We start from the raw sequence: 16,803 nt of genomic DNA, 5'->3' as shown, positions 1-16,803 counted from the left end.
TTGGGCACACTAGCCTGTAACTCCAACCCTGCAGGAGAGCAGAAACAAGCTGTGGTGATTTTGAATATAAATGTCCCCATAGTCTCAGGTATTTTTGATTAAGTGTCCTACTTAAGTCTCCATCAGGCAGAGCCCTGCCGGAGGAGGTTGTCAATGGGGACTGATTGAGTCCAGCCCTGTGGTGTGTTCCGAGCCAGCTTGTGCTTGCTGGTGCGGACGGTTGTCTCTGCTGTGGATGTGTGATGAGGTGAGCCAGCTTCTTCTGCTATGATGAAGCTTTCTCTCAAAACTGTAAGTCTAAAATAGACCCTTTCTTTCTATGGGGGTGTTTTGACAATTCACGAGCTTTAAATGACATATGATTTGCAGCGGCATGATGAGATCTTTTTTTTTTATACTTTTTGTTCATTTTTTATTTATTTATTTGAGAGCGACAGACACAGAGAGAAAGACAGACAGAGGGAGAGAGAGAGAATGGGCGCGCCAGGGCTTCCAGCCACTGCAAAGGAACTCCAGACGCGTGCGCCCTCTTGTGCATCTGGCTAACGTGGGACCTGGGGAACCGAGCCTCGAACCGGGGTCCTTAGGCTTCACAGGCAAGCGCTTAACCGCTAAGCCATCTCTCCAGCCCCATGATGAGATCTTGTGGCATCGGCTCTACCTTGCCCAGTATATGAATCTTCCCCCTGTCAGTGTGTCCACACTGTGCGCTTCCTGCCTGTTAGTTACCTAGTAGTTGTCTTGCCTATCAGACTGACTATTTCAGTAAAGCAGAGTTTTTGGTCATCTTTGTTTCAGTTAATAATGACCTTAATGCACAAATGTTTATCAAATTGCTTTAATTGTTCTATTTTATTATTGAGTCTTGTTCATCTCACCGTGCATAATTTATAACCTAATTATCGTTGGTGTGTGCATATTAGGAAAATAGTGTATATAATAATATTTCGCATTATTTGAGGTTTCAGGCATTTGATGGGGGCCTTGGAACTATCCTCCCCAAGATAAAGGATGGACTACTATGAGTACTTCGTATCAGGACTTCTTTCTTTCTTTTTGTTGTTTTTCGAGGTAGGGTTTCACTCTAGCTCAGGCTGACCTGAAATTCACTGAAATTCATTATGTAGTCTCAGAGTGGCCTAGAACTTGTGGTGATCCTCCTACTTTTGCATCCTGAGTGCTGGGATTAAAAGTGTGTGTGCCACCATGCCTGGCTTTCTTTTAAAAAAAATTATTTACTTATTTGTGTGTGTATGTGTATGCATATATGTGTGTATGGGTGTATGCATGCCATGGCATACATGTAGAGGACAGAGGAGTTGTCTGTGTCCCACCGTTTTTGAGAGACAGAGTCTCTTGCCATTGGTCTGTGAGTGGCTTACATGAATCCAGGCCAGTAGGCTTTGCAAGCAAGCCATCTCCCCAGCCCCCATACCATTTCTTCCATATCTTTCTTCCCCTACATAAGTCACAAAACCAGAGAACTGGAGTGATGGTTCAGCAGTTAAAGGCACTTGCTTGCAAAGCCTGCTGGTAGGGGTTTGATTCCATAGTCCCCATGTGAAGCCAGATGCACAAAGTGTCACATGCATCTGGAGTTCATTTGCAGAGGCAAGAGGCCCTAGTGCTCCCGTTCCCTGTCTGTCTGTCTGTCTGTCTCTCTCTCCTATTAAATAACTAAATATAATGTTTAAAAAAAAAAAGTGAGAGCCGAGTGTGGTGGCGCATGCCTTTAATCCCAGCACTTGCGAGGCAGTTGCCGAGAGTTCGAGGCCACCCTGAGACGACATAGTGAATTCCAGGGCAACCTGAGCTAGAGTGAGACTCTGCCTTGAAAAAAAACAAGAAAACAAAGTGAGGGGCTGGAGAGATGTCTCTCTGGCTGTGCCTCTTTCTACATTCCTCTGCTTATTTATATCTATTTTGCCCCAAGATAACACAAAGCTATAGTCTCCACCTTTTCTTTACTCCTTCCTTCTCAAGTGGGGAGTTCTGAATTCTCTTTCTCTCAGGCAGAGCAGTTCATTTCCTTCTGTGAAGATAAGTATCTGCTAACACTTATTTCCTAAAGAACTGGTATGGGAATTTGGGGTATATTTGAGGCTCATGGGTACTTTCTCAAGTCTTGGTTGGGCTGCCACCTAGGAATTAGGGTGTCAGATGGTCACAGTCACACAAAATTTCAACTGCATCGGAAATGAAACCCACAGACCATAGAGGGTGAGGTTTAGAAAGATTTTATTGTAGAGCATAAGAGAAGAAAAGAAGGCAGAGCTCCTGTATGACAGGAGGGGTTCCCCAGAGATGGGACCCCATCAAGGCACAAAAAATAGAAAGCACCAAGTTGGAAGAGGCCTGAGCAAGGAAATCTGTCTGGTGACTCAGTGGGGTCTTTTATGAGATCTCACTGGATGGGGCTAAGCTGGTCAACCCAGCCCAATAGGGTACCCAGGGGAACTCCTTTAGGTACGAAGATATAAGGAAAAACTAGATCAACCAGGTTTCTAGGGAGGGATAATATTCTAGGAATGTTTTTTTTTTTTTTTTTTTTTTCCCCAAGGTAGGGTTCCACTCTAGCCCAGGCCAACCTGGAATTCACTATGTAGTCTCAGAGTGGCCTTGGACTCATGGTAAACCTCCAACCTCTGCCTCCTAAATGCTGGGATTAAAGGTATGTGCCACCACACCCAGCAAGAGTAAACTTTTAAGAAGAAGAAGAAGAAGAAAAAAAAAAAAAAAAAAGCTAAGGGAAAACCAGATTCCCCTTATAGCTCAAGGACACTGTTCACTTTTAGCCACTTTTTGTTTACTTTTGGGCCCTGAACTGCCTCCGAAGCTGGAAAGCAGATGCCTTAATCTCTGAGACATATCCCAGCCCTCAAGCAGCTCAATTCTTTGATTCCATAAGTAGTCTTTGGCAAGCATTTTAATGACAAAGATGGTTCTTATAGGAATCATGGTTCCAACCCTTTTGAGGAAGAGAAATATTCCTTCTTGCATAAGAAGTAAGGATTCTGGGCTGGAGAGATGGCTTAGCAGTTAAGGTACTTGCCTACAAAGCCTAAGGACAGGTTCAACTCCTCAAAAGTCACATGGTGGTGCATGTATCTGCAGTTTGTTTGCAGCGCTAAAGGCCCTGGTGCACCCATTCTCTCTCTCTCTCTCTCCCTCCCTCTCTCTCTCTCTCTCTCTCTCTAATAAATAAACAAAAATAAAATACTAATTTTTTTTTAAAGAAGTAAGGATTCTGATACGAGCTGTTTGGCTAGATGTAGAATCCAAACTAATTATAAGCAGGACCGACAGTGTGTTCAAAGGACTGAAGTTTGAAGGAGTTTATCTGCCTGACGACATGAATGAGGACCATCATGGGCTGCATGCAAGGTAATGCTGAGTGGAGGGTAGCACCGCAAACACTTCCCAAGATCTCCAAGTGCTAGGCAAGGAAGGGGCTGGAGGAAGTAGGACATCAAAGCAGGGTAAGAGAGGAGTTGCATGACCTAGTTCGCATTTTAAGTTTCTTCTAACTACTACATGGAGGAAAGATTAGAAGGAGGCAGGAGTGTTTGCAAGGGGACCAGCAGCAGGCTCTCTGGGGAGATGAAAGCTTGGACATAGCAGCAGTGGTAAAGACAAGTGCTCAGTCAGGGAGTATCTGGGAGAGAATCAGGAATCCTTGCTCACCGGCTGGATGGGAAGTTGACCTTGAGAGGGAAGAATACAAGATGACTTCTAGGGAATCAGATTTAGGAAAACAGCTCCCAATTGTTGAGAGTGGACAGAAGTTGGTTAAAGTGATTTATGGTTCAGCTGCATAACAACATATTTAATATACACAGTAGCTAAAATGAGCACTTGGCTGTATGTATTCCAGAATTAATATGAGGATTTCGTGATACTGTTTGTTTTTTTTTTTTTGGGGTCCTTCTACCTCTACTTTGTCATGGCCTATGGACTTCAGGGTCACAAGGTGGCTTCTCTCTGTGTGTCCGTGTCTAGCACAGGGTGTGAGGAACCTGTTTGCTTCTATAAAAGTTTCCTAGAAGCTCCATCCAGTAAATTCTATTTGTATCTCTGAGTAGAATTGTCATGTGATCACTCCTACAGTAAGGGAACTTGGCTAGGCGTGCTGCTATTCCAAACAGCGCTGGGATTCTTGCTAGCCGGGAAGCAAGGGAGAATGAAACTGAGAGCATCTGTCTAGGGTTTAAATCAGATTGAGCTTAGAATGTTTGCTTTGAGATGCCAGGCAAAAATGTCAAGAAGAGGGCTGGAGAGATGGCTTAGCAGTTAAGACACTTGCCTGTGAAGCCTAAGAACTGATTCAATTCCCTAGAAACCACCTAAGTCAGATGTACAAGGTGACACATGTGTCTGGAGTTTGTTTGCAGTGGCTAGAGGCCCTGGCTTGCCCATCCTCTTTTCTCTCTTTCCCTTCATCTGCCTCTTTCTCTGTCTCTCAAACAATTTTTTTTGACATGTCAAGAAGACCTTGAGCACTTGAATACATGCAGTCTGGTAGAATGTGTGGGCAGCAGATTTAAATGTGGGAGCCATCAGTCAACATGTGTGTGTGTGTGCATGCGTGTGTGTGTGTGTGTGTGTTGATATGTATGTGGGCACATATGTGGGGGGGCATCTGTTCATGTGCACACATGCAAGGGCCAGAGGTTGACATTGGGTGTCTTCTTCAATTTCTCTCCACCTTAATTTATTTATTTTTTTTTTTGAGACAGGATCTCTTGCTGAAATTAGAGTCACCAATTTGGCTAGTAAGCTCTGGGATCCACCGGTCTCTGCCTCCACAGTGCTGGGATTACAGGCACATGCCATTGTGCCTGGCATTTATATGTGGGTTCTCAGATCCTGCTTTATAAAGTGAGCACTCTAGTCACCGAGGAGGCTCCCCAGCCCCAACAGACAGTTTCTGTATTTTTTTTTACTTGCAATGAAAAACACTCTGATTCATTCAGAAAAGGTTGAAGATGCAAGATAAAATCTAATAAATTAGAAGAAATGTGAAGGAAAGATTAAAATGTATTAATCTTTTTTTATTTATATTTGAGAAAGAGGGACGGAGGAAGAGAGAGAGAAATCGACAAATAGCTGAGCGTGGTGGCACACACCTTTAATCCTAGCACATGGGAGGAAGAGGTTGGTGGATTGCCATGAATTTGAAGCCATCCTGAGACTACATAGTGAATTCCAGGTCAGCCTGGACTAAAGTGAGACCCTACCTTGAAAAACCACAAAAGAAAGGAAGGAAGGAAGAAAGGGAGAGAGGGAGGGAGGGAGGAAGGAAGGGAGGGAGAGAGAGAGAGAGGGAAGGAGGGAGGGAGGAAGGGAGACAGAGAAAGAGAGAGAGGGAGAGAAAGAAAGAGAGAGAGAGAGAGAGAGAAAGAGAGAGAGAGAGAAAGAAAGAAATTGGCAAATAAAGAGAAAATGGGCATGCCAGGGCCTTCAGCCACTGTAAACCAACTCTGGAAGCCTGTGCCTCCTTGTGCATCTGGCTTACATGAGTCCTGGGGAATTAAACCTGGGTCTTTTAGCTTTGCAGGCTAGTACCTTAACCCCTAAGCCATCCCTCCAGCCCCATAAAATACATTAATCTTTACTTGAAAGAGAAGCACCCTTCCTTATCACAGGCAGAAAAGAGAAGATAAATGCACAGCAGAGAGATTTAGAATCTTCACCATGAACTGAAGAGATCTGTGATGCAAGGACATTGATGCTGCCATGAAGTATGAGGTCAGATCAGCTGCTAGGGAGGAGGCTTTAGAACAGAAGTGGAAGTGTAAACTTCTTACAGAGCAGCCGAGAAAGCAAATTAGTTGGGGAATCTTTGGGTTGCTGAGTGTGCCCACATATCGTTTGTCATCAAAATGACACTGGTCAGTGTAGTTGTGTGATTTCTTTTTTGAGGCAAGCTCAACAAACTGGCCTTTTTTTTTTTTTTTTCCTTTTTTTAATGAGAGAGGGCAAGAGCGAGCGAGCGAGAGACAGAGACACACAAACAGACAAAGTTGGCATGCCAGGGCCTCCAGCCCTGTAGTCGAACTCCAGAGGCATGTACCACCTTGTGTGTGTATGTGACCTTATGTGCTTGCTTCACCTTGTGCATCTGGCTTACGTAGAATCTGAAGAGTCAAACATCCTTAAGCTTCACAGGCAGGCACCTTAGCCACTAATCCATCTCTCCAGCCCAGATGTATGATTTTGAGTTCAGCTGTTCATGGGTAGGTGTGGAGAAGTTGGTAGCTGGTTCCCCCATGGTTAGGATCATGTCAAGAGGTTACTGACAGTGGAAGAGAAAAACAAGGAAGCTGAAGGTATTTCTCAAGGAGTAATTTTTAAAAAAATATATTTATTTGAGAGAAAGAGAGATAAAGTATAGGAACCCCAGGGCTCTGCCCCTGCAATGAACTCCAGATACATGTGCCGCTTTTTATGTCTGGCTTCATGTGGGTACTGAGGGATCAAACACAGACCATCAGGCTTTGCAAGAAAGCACCTTTCCATGTAGCAGGATACAAAATAAATACACAGAAATCAGTAGCTTTCATATATGCTAATAACAAACACACAGAGGATGAAATCAGAGAATCACTCCCATTCACAATTGCATCAAAAAAAAAAAAAAAAAAAGTACCTTGGAATAAACCTAACCAAGGAAGGAAAGAATCTCTACAATGAGAACTTTAAAACACTCAAGCGAGAAATTGCAGAACACACTAGAAAGTGGAGAAACATCCCTTGTTCCTGGATTGGAAGAATCAATATGGTGAAAATGGCAATCTTACCTAAAGCAATCTACACATTTAATGCAATCCCTATCAAAATTCCAAAGGCTTTCTTCATGGAAATAGAAAAAACAATCCAAAAATTCATTTGGAATCACAAAAAACCTCGAATATCTAAAATAATACTGAGCAACAAAAATAAGGCTGGTGGTATCACCATACCTGATTTTAACCTATACTACAGAGCCATAGTAACAAAAACAGTGTGGTACTGGCAAAAAAAAAAAAAAAAAAAAGACATGTAGATCGATGGAACAGAATAGAGGAGCCAGATGTAAGTCCAGTTAGCTATAGCCACCTGATATTTGATAAAAATGCCAAAAATACTCATTGGAGAAGAGACAGCCTCTTCAGCAAATGGTGTTGGGAAAACTGGATATATATCTGCAGAAGGATGAAAATAAATTCTTCTCTCTTGCCATGCACAAGAATTAAGTCCAAATGGATTAAAGACCTTAACATCAGACCTGAAACTCTGACTGCTAGAGGAAAAAGTAGGGGAAACCCTTCAACATATTGGTCTTGGCAAAGACTTTCTGAATACAACCCCAATTGCTCAGGCAATAAAACCACAGATTAATCACTGGGACCTCATGAAATTACAAAGATTTTGCACTGCAAAGGACACAGTGAAAAAAGCAAAGAGGCAACCTACAGAATGGGAAAAAATCTTCGCCAGCTATATATCTGATAGAGGATTAATATCTAGGATATACAAAGAACTCAAAAAGTTAAATAATAAGGAATCAAACAAGCCAATCAAAAAATGGGCTATGGAGCTAAATAGAGCATTCTCAAAGGAAGAAATATGAATGGCATATAAGCATCTAAAAAAATGTTCTACGTCACTAGTCATCAGGGAAATGCAGATTAAAACTACATTGAGATTCCATCTCACTCCTGTCAGATTGGCCACCATCATGAAAACAAATGATCATAAATGTTGGCGGGGATGTGGAAAAAAAGGAACCCTTCTACACTGCTGGTGGGAATGCAATCTGGTCCAGCCATTGTGGAAATCAGTGTGGAGGTTCCTAAAACAGCTAAAGATTGATCTACCATATGACCCAGCTATAGCACTCCTAGGCATATATCCAAAAGACTCATCTCATTTCCTTAGAAGTACGTGCTCAACCATGTTTATTGCTGCTCAATTTATAATAGCTGGGAAATGGAACCAGCCTAGATGTCCCTCAACTGATGAGTGGATAATGAAGATGTGGTACATTTATACAATGGAGTTCTACTCAGTGGTAAAGAAAAATGAAGTTATGAAATTTGCAGAAAAATGGATGGACCTGGAAAGGATTATACTAAGTGTGGTAACCCAGGCCCAGAATGCCAAGCGCCACATGTTCTCTCTCATATGTGGATCCTAGCTACAGATGATTGGGCTTCTGCGTGAGAAGGAAAATACTTAGTAACAGAGGCCAGTAAGTTAAAAAGGAGACATAAAGGGAAGAGAAAGGAAGGGAGGAGGATACTTAATAGGTTGATATTGTATATATGTAATTACAATGATTGTAATGGGGTGGTAATATGATGGAGAATGGAATTTCAAATGGGAAAGTGTGGGGGTGGGGAAGGAGGGAATTACCATGGGATGTATTTTGTAATCATGGAAAATGTTAATAAAAATTAAAAAATAAAAAAATAAAAAATAAATAAATAAATAAATGCTATGCAGAGGGTGGTAAAATAAGTTGTACCTGGTAAGCATTAAATTACTGATAACAATATAGTCCCAGCTAGCCTGGTGTGGTGGCGCACGCCTTTAATCCTAGCACTCAGGAGGCAGAGGTAGGAGGATCACTGTGAGTTTGAGGCCACCCTGAGACTCCATAGTGAATTCCAGGTCAATCTGGGCCAGAGTGAGACCCTGCCTTGAAAAAAAATAAAGAAAGAAAATAGTATGGAAGTCCCTCAAAAAATAGAACAACCATTTGATTCAGTGACTCCAATTTTGAATATATCAAAAGAGAGTGTCAAGGAGATCTTTGGTGATCTGTGTTCATTGCAGTTATTCACTATAGCTGAGAAGTGGGAACAACCTAAATGCCCACAGGTGGGTGAATGGGTATAGAAAGCATGGTATGTCCATGCTTAAAACAACAACAACAACAACAAAACATTATTCAGGGGCTGGAGAGATGGCTTAGCGGTTAAGCGCTTGCCTATGAAGCTTAAGGAGCTCAGTTCGAGGCTCGGTTCCCCAGGTCCCACGTTAGCCAGATGCACAAGGGGGCGCACGCGTCTGGAGTTTGTTTGCAGAGACTGGAAGCCCTGGCGCGCCCATTCTCTCTCTCTCCCTCTATCTGTCTTTCTCTCTGTGTCTGTCGCTCTCAAATAAAAAAATAAAATAAAATAAAATAAAAAATTAAAAAAACAAAAACAAAAAACATTAGTCAGTCTTCAAAAAAAAAAAAAAGCAACTCACATTGGGGAGATGGTTCAGAGAGTCAAGTTCCTGCTATGCAAGCATGAGGACCTGAGTTCAGATCCTCAGACCCACGTATATGCCAGGCATGGTGGTGTGTGGCTGTAATCCCACTGCTGGAGAGGCAGACATAGAGACTCCCTAGCACCATAGAATCACAACTTCCGAAGTGTAGAAATTACCTTGCAGCTCATATAAAAATTGGCAGCAGGGCTTGGAGAGATGGCTGGTGGTTAAATGTACTAGCTTGCAAAGGCTACCAGCAACTCCTCTAGTACCTATGTAAATCCAGATGCCCAGTGTAGCACTTGCATCTGTAGTTCACTTACAGTGGCAAGAGGACCTGGCATGGCCATTGCCTCTCTCTCATTCTCTCTCTCTCTCTCAAATAAATGAACAAATAAATAAATATTTTAAAAATATACAGTAGGGGCTGGAGAGATGTCTTAGTGGTTAAGATGTTTCCTTGCAAAGCCAAAGGACCTCAGTTCAATTCCCCAGGCTCCACATAAGCCAGATGCACAAGGGGATGCATGCATCTGGAGTTTGTTTGCAGTGGCTGGAGGCCCTGGTGTGCTGATTCTCTTTCCCTCTCTCTTTCTCTCAAATAAATTTTTTTAAAAAGGCAGTAGACTGGGTCCACATTCAAATTCCAGCAGTTACTCCAATGTGTCTGTCTGTCACAGTTACCGTCACCCTCACTCGAGGTTTAGCTCAGGTTCATCTGCTGTCCTTGAGACTTAAAAAAATTTTTTTAAATTACTTACAAGCAGAGGAAGATAGAATAGAGACCGAGAGAATAAGCATGCCAGGGCTTCCTGCCACTGCAAAGGAACTCCAGATGCATGTACAACTTTGTGCATCTGGCTTATGTGAGTACTGGGGAATCAAACGCAGGTCATTAGGCTTTGCAGACAAGTGCCTTAACTGCTGAACCATCTCTTCAGCCCCAACCTTGAGACTTTTTTTATTGACAACTTCCATTATTATAGACAATAAACCATGGTAATTCCCTCCCTCCCTCCCCCACACACTTTCCCCTTTGCAACTCTACTCTCCATCATACTCCTTCCCCCTCTCGATCAGTCTCTCTTTTAGTTTGATGTCATTATCTTTTTCCTCCTATTATGATGGTCTTATGTAGGTAGTGTCAGGCACTATGAGGTCATGGATATCCAGGCCATTTTGTGTCTGGAGGAGCACATTGTAAGGAGTCCTATCCTTCCTTTGGTTCTTACATTCTTTCCACCATCTCTTCCACATTAGACCCTGAGCCTTGGAAGAAGTGATAGAGATATTGCAGTACTGAGCACTCCTTTTCAACATTGTGGTGCCTTCTGAGTCATCACAAGGTCACCGCCGTCTGAAAAGAGAAGCTTCTCTAACCAAAAGTGAGAGCAGCATTAATATATGGGTATGAACATTAAGAGAAATGCTTACTTGGCAGTTTGGTGAGCATAGTATATACATTTAGCCAGACAGCAGCAGACGTTATACCCTTAGGACTCATGACTTCCCTGTCACAAGTTTTCAGTATCAGGCATGTAGTCCCTCCTGTGGAGCAGGCTCCAGTCCAATTAGAGAGCAGTTGGTTGGTTTCCCGCATAACAGACACGTCACTATTGCACCCATAGGTTCATTTGGCCTGGCTGTCCAAATTTAGGGCTTGCAGTATCCACTGTTGTTTATCTCCACTGGTGATTTCTTTCTTTCTCTTTCCCATGGAACTGCGTGCAGTGCAGCTTTTTCCAACTTTATGTCAGCTCCAACCTTGAGACTTTTTAAATCCCATACATAGTAAACACTAGTTATTTTTGTAGTAGGTTTTGTTGTTGTTGTTGTTTTGTTTTGTTTTCCAAGGTAGGATCTTGCTGTAGTCCAGGCTGACCTGGAAGTCATTTTGTAGTCTCAAGGTAGCCTCGAACTCATGGTGATCCTCCGATCTCTGCCTCCCAAATGTGTAGTAGGTTTTTGACCTTGAGTTTGTCATCTACTTCCTCATGTTTGTACCTGGATTATGCACTTGAGAGTGACTGTCATCTCCCTCTCAAGACACAATGTCAGAAAGTACAAGATAATATCTGTCTCAGTGCCAGTCTTGACTTGGGTTTCTTCTGTGTCAATATTTTGTCTTTATAGTTACCTTCCCCACCCCTTAGTAAATAATCTGTGATGGTAATATGTACTATGCAAATATCCTATTTCCTATCAAAATATCACCTACTGATTTCAGCTTCCATGACTGTTGCCTGAATGAACACTAATACAGTAATTTCACAACTGTGTCATTCTGATAGGAGACCTAAGGGCCATGGGATGGGGGTGGGAAAGGAGATAAGAGGAGAACCCCCTAACCCCTACTTTCCACGTGGGGTTTACTCCTCCTGCTCTCCAAATGGCAGGAACTCTGAATTTTCTTTTCTGTCCTCTCCACAGTTCTTCCAGATCCACCACATGGGCTCTCAAGCCATATGAGTATGTGTCTGTGTTCATTGGCCTTTCCTTGGCTGTGTACTGCCCTAAATAAATATAATAATTTAGTTATTATCATTCTCAGTCTTATTCAATTCTTTGATTAAAATTAGACATGAACCTAGGGTTTGGGGCTCAAAGACTTTCCTGAACCTCGAACCCCATTTCACTTCCTGTCTGTGGCCTGAGTGTTCCCAAAGCTTTCCTGTTACATGTGGTGAGGATGTCAGTGGCACACCTGACCACTGGCCCATCTGCTCTGCTGTTGAATTGGTTTGTTGGGAAGACTGAGGGTAATGTTCAGTATAGAGTACTGGCAAGTAGCAAGGCTTTTCAATAACTTGGTTTATCTCCTCCCTTTCTCCCTCTCTCTGTGTGTGTGTGTGTGTGTGTGTGTTATATTTAAAATCTATACTTACTGAGCAGATATTGTGAACAAAGTATGTCTCAGGTACTTGAGATTATCAACTATGGTTTTAGATACTAAAACCCTAATGAAACTGCAGGTGTGAAAAGTCTTTACAAATTAAGGCTTGTAAAAATAAAGTACCAATAACACAGGAGGCTTCAAATATTTACACTTGGACCTGAAATGGAAAGTAGGGATAAGATTTAGCCACAGGAGACTGTAGTTGAAGGGTGGAGCACTTGACCAGTGTGCACTGGATGCTTGGCTTGATCCCAGCAGTGGGAAAAAGAAAAAGACTGTCATGCCAAGTCAAGCAAGATATCTTCAGCAATCACTGTGACTCAGTTTTTTTTTTTTTTTTTTTTTATGACTCAGTCTTAATGACTACAGTTAACCAAGACATGGTGATTAAGCTGAGTCATGGTCAATAAGTAATAGTACACAGACTTAAGATATGGATCAAGGAAAAAGATTTCCTGCCAGGCATGGTGGCACATGCCTTTAATCCCAGCACTTGGGAGGCAGAGGGAGGAAGATTGCTATGAGTTCAAAGCCACCCTGAAACTACATAGTGAATTCCAGGTCAGTGTGAGCTAGAGTGAGACCCTACCTCAAAAAAAAAAAAAAAAAAAAAAAAGGAAAAAGGCTTTCTTTGCTTTGCTCTGAGGAGAAACCTTATTCAATTCCATTGTCTGCTCTTGGGTTTCAGTGAATTCTAATGCAGTAAGCTGAGGAAACAAGTGACTAAAAACAGTAAGATCAGGGCTGGAGAGATGGCTTGGCGGTTGAGACACATGCCTACAAAGCCTAAGGATCCTGGTTCGATTCTCCAGGTCCCATGTAAGCCAGATGCACGTGGTGGTGCATGCATCTGGAGTTTGCTTGCAGTGACTAGAGGCCCTGATGTGCTCAGTCTCACTCTCTCCCTTTCTCTGTCTCTAATAAATAAATAAAAATAAGATTAAATGTTTTTTTTTTAAAAAAAATATGATCAGGCAAGGGTTAAAAACACTTGTTCCACAGGCCTGCCTATAGACCGGAGGTCAAATTTCCAGAACCAGCCTAAAGCCAGAAGTACAAGCGACACATACACACACACTGGAATTCCGATGTGCCTATGGCAATGGAAGGAGAGACAGCACCAGGAAAATCCTGAAGTTTGTGAGCCGGATTGTCTGCCTTCTCATGGAAATACAAGAGAGCTCTTGTCCCAAGCAAGGGAGAAGGAGAAGAGCAACAATCCCAATAATATCCTCTGACCTCCCCCACACATGCTATTGCACACGCGTGCCCATGCACACACATCATCATACACATACATGCCCTCGACTAAATAAACAATAAAAATCACAGAATACACAAATGCTTCTTGCCAAGTAATTCAGATGGCACAGATGTGTAAAGCCTAAAAGATACACATCTTTGTTATCTATTTGGTAGGAATTTCTTTTGGATGGTTTTTCTATGGCAGTCTATCTTTAAATTAGATAGACATGTCCTTCTCTTTCTTCCTTACAGATTACATTTCACTGATGAGACATGGTGAACCCATTATAAACTGACTGTGGTGTGATCCACCTGATTGCAGCATACCTTAGTGCCTGAAGGACAGGACATCTGGAGAGGGATGTCCAAGAGGTAGCAGGTGTGTGCTATATGTGAGCCTTGCCCTGGAGTAGCCCTTGTTGTCCAGTGTTTACAGTCCAAGAAGCACACATTACTGTTGTCTTCCTTAGACTCTCAGGACACTGAGAGGCAAAACAGCTTAGAGATAATCATGTCCTAGTCACTAGCAAGGTTGAGACTAGAAATCTAGTTAGTCCTTGCCAAAGCCCCACACTTCTCTCTGTTCCAATGTACCTCCCAACATAAATGAGGTGGATTCTTCAAACTTACGGAGAGTCATACTTCTGGAAATTACTATCAGTCACAATACAGCTCTCATGCAAATATGCAAGTGTCTTAGAGTGTCCCTCTCATCCTGGTTTTCCCCTCTAGTCTCTCCTCTCACCAACCTATCACTTAACTGGTATCAATTCTTTTTTTTTTTTTTGAGGTAGGGTCTCACTCTGGTCCAGGCTGACCTAGAATTCACTATGTAGACTCATGGTGGCCTTGAACTCATGGTGCTCCTCCTACCTCTGCCTCCCAGGTGCTGGGATTAAAGGCACGCACCACCACACCCAGCTTGGTATCAATTCTTTAGCAGGGCTTCATGATGGCTAAGGCTCGAGCTGGGGCCTAGAAAGTCCAAGAGGAACCCGAAACATTGGTAAACAAGAGGGTGTACATCTGCTGCATTCCCTGCTGGCTGTGAGTCAGAAACGGCAGCACAGCTGATAAAATACGAATGGACTATAGGGGCTGGAGAGACGGCTTAGCATTTAAGGTGCTTGCCTGTGAAGCCTAAGGACCCATGTTCAAGTCTCCAGGTCCCATGCAAGCCAGACACACAAAGGTGATGCAAGCATGCAAGGTCACACATGCGCACAAAGTGGCACGTGTGTCTAGAGTTCTTTGCTCTCCCTCTCTCTCACATAAAAATTTTTAAAAAGGACTACAGATCATATATGTTTTCCTAAAAAGACATCTGAAACCAGAATGTTAAAAACAAATGACATGTGCTTCCTTAGGGCTGAAATGTTTGTGACCGTGTGACCTAAGCTTTCCTCTCATCGCTAAATTTGAACACCTTGCAACATCATTTACAAAAGCAAACTCTTTAAGAGAAATAAGTAAATTCGTTTATGTAGTCTCAGGCTGGCCTCAAACTCATGGCGATCTTCCTACCTCTGCCTCCAGAGTGCTGGGATTAAAAGCATGTGCTACCACGCCTAGTTTTTCCTTACTTAATTTTTAAATTTTTTTATTTTATTTATTTATTTGAGAGAGAGACAGGCAGATAGAGAATGGGCACACCAGGGCCAGTAGCCACTGCAAACGAACCCCAGACGCATGAGCCACCTTGTGCATCTGTCTTACTTGGGTACTGGAAAATTGAATCTCAGTCCTTGGGCTTCGCAGGCAAGTGCCTTAACCACTACGTCATCTCTCCAGCCCTCCATACTTAATTTTTACACTTTGCTTAATCTTTAACCCTGGGTATAAATTAATAACAAGCAATGTAGCTTGGAAAGCCACAGAATTCGATAGATGGCCATTGAGAAGATGTCCAAGAGAGACTTAAACAGAAACCCTACAGTATCCCTTGTCTCTAGTCAATTAAACTGGCTACCTTTGCTCCACTCTGATTCGTCTTTCAATCCTTTTCTGTGGTGTAGTCTAGGACCAGGCTTTAGTTCATGGAAGTCCCTAAGGGGGTGGGGGGCTGGGGCCAGGGGGCGGGGGTGGGGGGTGGAGGGGGCTACTCCTCAAGCTATTGACAGCAGGGTGGACTTCTCTGCTGATAGAACTAGTGGATAATTTAACTCTTTTTATTTTGTAAAATATGCACCAGATTTTATTCTTCACACACACAACACACACACTTGGATCCTTTGTCCCTCCAGTGTCCCTCAGTCGACCCAAGTTCCCAGGAGAGGCAGCTCCTCCCTGGAGAAGCCCCGCCCTCTCCTGCCGCCCTCCATAAAGCCAGCCCCGACTGCCGTCCGCTCCTAGCGCCTTCTCTCCGGCTCTGTGAGTAGACCTTCTTCCTCTCTCTGTCTGTCTGTCTGTCTGTCTGTCTGTCTGTCTCTCTCTCTCTCTCTCCCTCCCTCCCTCCCTCCCTCCCTCCCTCCCTCCCTCTCTCTCTCTCTCTCTCTCTCTCTCTCTCTCTCTCTCCCCTGCCTCTCCCTCCCTCCTAACTGCTGTGCGTCTAGGTGACCCTGAGAGCGATTCCCGTAGACGCCCCTCCTCGCTGTCGGTGATCCCCAGGTCTTGCACTGGGAAGATGTTTGGGAACAAAGTGCAGATTTCTGGAACGATCCCGGAAGGGTGCTCCACAGCAAAGTCTGGCTGCTCTCGGGGCGCAGGCAGAGCCGCGTGCACCCGGAAAGGGTTTGGCAAAGGAATTTGCCAGGTTGCAAAACTGGGGCAAGTGTGATGGGGTGTGGGCCCCGGCGGGGCGGCGAGGCCAGCGGGACTGTGGGGCAGAGGCCTGGGCACCGCACCCGAACGCTCTCCGAAGGGTGCGGATAGGCTTCGCAGAGTTCATATTCACCACGGCTTTTGGGAGGAACAAAAATAGGTGGAATCTAAAAAAACTTGGGCCTAAGCAGTGGAGTACGCATGTGATCCCAGGGTGCGGGCAGGAGAATCAAAAATTCAAGGTTGCACTCTGGAGGATCGCTGTGAGTTCGAGGCCACCCTGAGACTACATAGTGAATTCCAGGTCAGCCTGGACTAGAGTAAGACCCTACCTCAGCTAAATAGCGAGTTTAATGCCAGCCAGTTGCACGAGACCCTGTCTAAATGAATGAATGAATGAATAAATAAATCAGTTCTAGGCTTTGGATTGGCGCGCCAACCCTTTGTTAAACAGCGAGTTCGAGGTCAGCCTGGGCTATATGAGACTCTATGCAAATAAATAATAAATAAAAAGTAAATAGATAAGTAATTAAGAAGTCTGGGCTTTGGGCTATTTGCTAAACAGGTGTCTTCTTTTGGCCAGCGAGTTCCCCACCAGGGGACACCGTGAACTCGCTAGCGCCTCGGGCTCGTGTGTAGAATTCACTTGCCGGGCAGGC

The 16,803-nt window shown here is 43.6% G+C and overlaps 1 protein-coding gene across 1 annotated transcript in view; it reads left to right on the top strand.

Moving 5' to 3' along the window:
• The first annotated feature begins 15,645 nt into the window (after positions 1-15,645).
• Ptgr1 (prostaglandin reductase 1) overlaps positions 15,646-16,803 on the top strand; it is a 43,309-nt gene continuing 42,151 nt past the window's right edge. The window contains exon 1 of the mRNA XM_012948445.2: positions 15,646-15,754. The gene's annotated coding sequence lies outside the window, so the exon portion shown is untranslated. The remainder of the gene's footprint in view (positions 15,755-16,803) is intronic.

Source organism: Jaculus jaculus, chromosome 1 (genome assembly GCF_020740685.1).
Source record: "Jaculus jaculus isolate mJacJac1 chromosome 1, mJacJac1.mat.Y.cur, whole genome shotgun sequence".
NCBI classification, from domain to species: domain Eukaryota; kingdom Metazoa; phylum Chordata; class Mammalia; order Rodentia; family Dipodidae; genus Jaculus; species Jaculus jaculus.
The sequence above is the reverse complement of the archived record's forward strand: the minus strand, read 5'-3'. Positions and strand labels throughout refer to the sequence as shown.